Genomic DNA, 6,545 nt, shown 5'->3' with positions numbered 1-6,545 from the left:
AGGAAACATGACCATCTTTGATTAACGAGCTAGTCAAGTAGAGGCATACTAGTGACACTTTATTTGTCTATATATTCACACATGTATTATGTTTCCGGTTAATACAATTCTAGCATGAATAATAAACATTTATCATGATTATAAGGAAATAAATAATAACTTTATTATTGCCTCTAGGGCATATTTCCTTCAATCTCCCACTTGCACTAGAGTCAATAATCTAGATTACACTGTAATGATTCTAACACCCATTGAGTCTTGGTGCTGATCATGTTTTGCTCGTGGAAGAGGCTTAGTCAACGGGTCTGCAACATTCAGATCCGTATGTATCTTGCAAATCTCTATGTCTCCCACCTGGACTAGGTCCCGGATGGAGTTGAAGGGTCTCTTGATGTGTTTGGTCCTTTTGTGAAATCTGGATTCCTTTGCCAAGGCAATTGCACCAGTATTGTCACAAAAGATTTTCATTGGACCCGATGCATTAGGTATGACACCTAGATCAGATATGAACTCCTTCATCCAGACTCCTTCGTTCGCTGCTTCCGAAGCAGCTATGTACTCCGCTTCACATGTAGATCCCGCTACGACGCTTTGTTTAGAACTGCACCAACTGACAGCTCCACCGTTTAATGTAAACACGTATCCGGTTTGCGATTTAGAATCGTCCGGATCAGTGTCAAAGCTTGCATCAACGTAACCTTTTACGGTGAGCTCTTTGTCACCTCCATATACGAGAAACATATCCTTAGTCCTTTTCAGGTATTTCAGGATCTTCTTGACCGCTGTCTAGTGATCCACTCCTGGATTACTTTGGTACCTCCCTGCTAAACTTATAGCAAGGCACACATCAGGTCTGGTACACAGCATTGCATACATGATAGAGCCTATGGCTGATGCATAGGGAACATCTTTCATATTCTCTCTATCTTCTGCAGTGGTCGGGCATTGAGTCTTACTCAACTTCACACCTTGTAACACAGGCAAGAACCCTTTCTTTGCTTGATCCATTTTGAACTTCTTCAAAATTTTGTCAAGGTATGTGCTTTGTGAAAGTCCAATTAAGCGTCTTGATCTATCTCTATAGATCTTAATGCCTAATATGTAAGCAGCTTCACCGAGGTCTTTCATTGAAAAACTTTTATTCAAGTATCCCTTTATGCTATCCAGAAATTCTATATCATTTCCAATCAGTAATATGTCATCCACATATAATATCAGAAATGCTATAGAGCTCCCACTCACTTTCTTGTAAATACAGGCTTCTCCGAAAGTCTGTATAAAACCAAATGCTTTGATCACACTATCAAAACGTTTATTCCAACTCCGAGAGGCTTGCACTAGTCCATAAATGGATCGCTGGAGCTTGCACACTTTGTTAGCTCCCTTTGGATCGACAAAACCTTCCGGTTGCATCATATACAACTCTTCTTCCAGAAATCCATTCAGGAATGCAGTTTTGACATCCATCTGCCAAATTTCATAATCATAAAATGCGGCAATCGCTAACATGATTCGGACAGACTTAAGCATCGCTACGGGTGAGAAGGTCTCATCGTAGTCAATCCCTTGAACTTGCCGAAAACCTTTTGCGACAAGTCGAGATTTGTAGACAGTAACATTACCATCAGCGTCAGTCTTCTTCTTAAAGATCCATTTATTCTCAATTGCTTGCCTATCATCGGGCAAGTCAACCAAAGTCCATACTTTGTTCTCATACATGGATCCCATCTCAGATTTCATGGCTTCAAGCCACTTTTGCGGAATCTGGGCTCACCATCGCTTCTTCATAGTTCGTAGGTTCATCATGATCTAGTAGCATGACTTCCAGAACAGGATTACCGTACCACTCTGGTGCGGATCTTACTCTGGTTGATCTACGAGGTTCAGTAGTATCTTGATCTGAAGTTTCATGATCATTATCATTAGCTTCCTCACTAACTGGTGTAGGTGTCACTGAAACAGTTTTCTGTGATGAACTACTTTCCAGTAAGGGAGCAGGTACAGTTACCTCGTCAAGTTCTACTTTCCTCCCACTCACTTCTTTCGAGAGAAACTCCTTCTCTAGAAAGGATCCATTGTTGGCAACGATTGTCTTGCCTTCGGATCTGTGATAGAAGGTGTACCCAACAGTTTCCTTTGGGTATCCTATGAAGACACATTTCTCCGATTTGGGTTCGAGCTTATCAGGTTGTAGCTTTTTCACATAAGCATCGCAGCCCCAAACTTTAAGAAACGACAACTTTGGTTTCTTGCCAAACCACAGTTCATAAGGCGTCGTCTCAACGGATTTTGATGGTGCCCTATTTAACGTGAATGCGGCCGTCTCTAGAGCATAACCCCAAAACGATAGCGGTAAATCAGTAAGAGACATCATAGATCGCACCATATCTCGTAAAGTACGATTACGACGTTCGGACACACCATTACGTTGTGGTGTTCCAGGTGGCGTGAGTTGCAAAACTATTCCACAATTTTTCAAATGTACACCAAACTCGTAACTCAAATATTCTCCTCCACGATCAGATCGTAGAAACTTTATTTTCTTGTTACGATGATTTTCAACTTCACTCTGAAATTCTTTGAACTTTTCAAATGTTTCAGATTTATGTTTCATTAAGTAGATATACCCATATCTGCTTAAATCATCTGTGAAGGTGAGAAAATAATGATATCCGCCACGAGCCTCAATATTCATCGGACCACATACATCGGTATGTATGATTTCCAACAAATCTGTTGCTCTCTCCATAGTACCGGAGAACGGTGTTTTAGTCATCTTGCCCATGAGGCACGGTTCGCAAGTACCAAGTGATTCATAATCAAGTGGCTCCAAAAGTCCATCAGTATGGAGTTTCTTCATGCGCTTTATACCGATATGACCTAAACGACAGTGCCACAAATAAGTTGCACTTTCATTATCAACTCTACATCTTTTGGCTTCAACATTATGAATATGTGTATTACTACTATCGAGATTCAATAAGAATAGACCACTCTTCAAGGGTGCATGACCATAAAAGATATTACTCATATAAATAGAACAACCATTATTCTCTGATTTAAATGAATAACCGTCTCGCATTAAACAAGATCCAGATATAATGTTCATGCTCAACGCTGGCACCAAATAACAATTATTTAGGTCTAATATTAACCCCGAAGGTAGATGTAGAGGTAGCGTGCCGACCGCGATCACATCGACTTTTGAACCGTTTCCCACGCGCATCGTCACCTCGTCCTTTGCTAGTGCCCGCATATTCCGTAGTCCCTGTTTCGAGTTGCAAATATTAGCAACAGAACCAGTATCAAATACCTAGGTGCTACTGCGAGCTCTAGTAAGGTACACATCAATAACATGTATATCACATATACCTTTGTTCACCTTGCCATCCTTCTTATCCGCCAAATACTTGGGGCAGTTCCGCTTCCAGTGACCAGTCTGCTTGTAGTAGAAGCACTCAGTTTCAGGCTTAGGTCCAGACTTGGGTTTCTTCTCCTGAGCAGCAACTAGCTTGCCGTTTTTCTTGAAGTTCCCCTTCTTCTTCCCTTTGCCCTTTTTCTTGAAACTAGTGGTTTTGTTAACCATCAACACTTGATGCTCCTTTTTGATTTCTACCTCCGCAGCTTTCAGCATTGCGAAGAGCTCGGGAATAGTCTTGTTCATCCCTTGCATATTATAGTTCATCACGAAGCTCTTGTAGCTTGGTGGCAGTGATTGGAGAATTCTGTCAATGACGCAATCATCCAGAAGATTAACTCCCAATTGAATCAAGTGATTATTATACCCAGACATTTTGAGTATATGCTCACTGACAGAACTGTTCTCCTCCATCTTGCAGCTATAGAACTTATTGGAGACTTCATATCTCTCAATTCGGGCATTTGCTTGAAATATTAACTTCAACTCCTGGAACATCTCATATGCTCCATGACGTTCAAAACGTCGTTGAAGTCCCGATTCTAAGCCGTAAAGCATGGCACACTGAACTATCAAGTAGTCATCAGCTTTGCTCTGCCAGACGTTCATAACATCTGGTGTTGCTCCAGTAGCAGGCCTGGCACCTAGCGGTGCTTCCAGGACGTAATTCTTCTGTGCAGCAATGAGGATAATCCTCAAGTTACGGACCCAGTCCGTGTAATTGCTACCATCATCTTTCAACTTTGCTTTCTCAAGGAACACATTAAAATTCAACGGAACAACAACACGAGCCATCTATCTACAATCAACATAAACAAGAAAGATACTATCAGGGACTAAGTTCATGATAAATTTAAGTTCAATTAATCATATTACTTAAGAACTCCCACTTAGATAGACATCCCTCTAATCTTCTAAGTGATTACGTGATCCAAATCAACTAAACCATAACCGATCATCACGTGAGATGGAGTAGTTTTCAATGGTGAACATCGTTTATGTTGATCATATCTACTATATGATTCACGCTCGACCTTTCGGTCTCCGTGTTCCGAGGCCATATCTGCATATGCTAGGCTCGTCAAGTTTAACCTGAGTATTCTGCGTGTGCAAAACTGGCTTGCACCCGTTGTAGATGGACGTAGAGCTTATCACACCCGATCATCACGTGGTGTCTGGGCACGACGAACTTTGGCAACGGTGCATACTCAGGGAGAACACTTCTTGATAATTTAGTGAGAGATCATCTTATAATGCTACCGTCAATCAAAGCAAGATAAGATGCATAAAAAGATAAACATCACATGCAATCAATATAAGTGATATGATATGGCCATCATCATCTTGTGCTTGTGATCTCCATCTCCGAAGCACCGTCATGATCACCATCGTCACCGGCGCGACACCTTGATCTCCATCGTAGCATCGTTGTCGTCTCGCCAATCTTATGCTTCCATGACTATCACTACCGTTTAGTAATAAAGTGAAGCATTACATCGCGATTGCATTGCATACAATAAAGCGACAACCATATGGCTCCTGCCAGTTGCCGATAACTCGGTTACAAAACATGATCATCTCATACAATAAAATTCAGCACCATGCCTTGAACATATCACATCACAACATGCCCTGCAAAAACAAGTTAGACGTCCTCTACTTTGTTGTTGCATGTTTTACGTGGCTGCTACGGGCTTAAGTAAGAACCAATCTCACCTACGCATCAAAACCACAACGATAGTTTGTCAAATAGACTCCGTTTTAACCTTCGCAAGGACCGGGCGTAGCCACACTCGGTTCAACTAAAGTTGGAGAGACAGTCGACCGCAAGCCATCTATGTGCAAAGCACGTCGAGGGAACCGGTCTCGCGTAAGCGTACGCGTAAGGTTGGTCCGGGTCGTCTCGTCCAACAATACCGCTGAACCAGAGTATGACATGCTGGTAGGCAGTATGACTTGTATCGTCCACAACTCACTTGTGTTCTACTCGTGCATATAACATCAACATAAATAACCTGGCTCGGATACCACTGTTGGGTTTCGTAGTAATTTCAAAAATTTTCCTACGCACACGCAAGATCATGTGATGCATAGCAACGAGGGGGAGAGTGTTGTCTACGTACCCAACGCAGACCGACTGCGGAAGCGATGACACGACGTAGAGGAAGTAGTCGTACGTCTTCACGATCCAACCGATCAAGTACCGAAACTACGGCACCTCCGAGTTCGAGCACACGTTCAGCTCGATGACGATCCTCGGACTCCGATCCAGCAGAGTGTCGAGGTAGAGTTTCGTCAGCACGACGGCGTGGTGACGATCTTGATGTACTACAGCAGCAGGGCTTCGCCTAAACTCCGCTACAGTATTATCGAGGTATATGGTGGCAGGGGGCACCGCACACGGCTAAGGAATAGATCACGTGGATCAACTTGTGTGTTCTAGGGTGCCTCTACCTTAGTATATAAAGGAGCCAAGGGGGGAGAGGGGCGCCGGCCAGGGAGAGAGGCGCAGGAGGAGTCCTACTCCTTCCGGGAGTAGGACTCCCCCCCAATCCTATTCCAACTAGGATTCCCCGAGGGGGAAAGAGGGAGAAGGGTGGCCGGCCACCTCTCCTAGTTCTAATAGGACTAGGGGAGGGGGGAGGTGCGCAGCCCCCTTGGTCTGCCCTTTTCTCCTTTCCACTAAGGCCCATGAAGGCCCATATGGCTCCCGGGGGGTTCCGGTAACCTCCCGGTAACCCGGTAAAATCCCGATTTCACCCGGAACACTTCCGATGTCCAAACATAGGCTTCCAATATATCAATCTTTACGTCTCGACCATTTCGAGACTCCTCGTCATGTCCGTGATCACATCTGGGACTCCGAACAACCTTCGGTACATCAAAATGCATAAACTCATAATGTAACTGTCATCGTAACCTTAAGCGTGCGGACCCTACGGGTTCGAGAACAATGTAGACATGACCGAGACACGTCTCCGGTCAATAACCAATAGCGGGACCTGGATGCCCATATTGGCTCCTACATATTCTACGAAGATCTTTATCGGTCAGACCGCATAACAACATACGTTGTTCCCTTTGTCATCGGTATGTTACTTGCCCGAGATTCGATCGTCGGTATCCA

This window comes from Triticum urartu, chromosome 2 (genome assembly GCF_003073215.2).
Source record: "Triticum urartu cultivar G1812 chromosome 2, Tu2.1, whole genome shotgun sequence".
NCBI classification, from domain to species: domain Eukaryota; kingdom Viridiplantae; phylum Streptophyta; class Magnoliopsida; order Poales; family Poaceae; genus Triticum; species Triticum urartu.
This window is presented reverse-complemented; position numbering follows the sequence as displayed.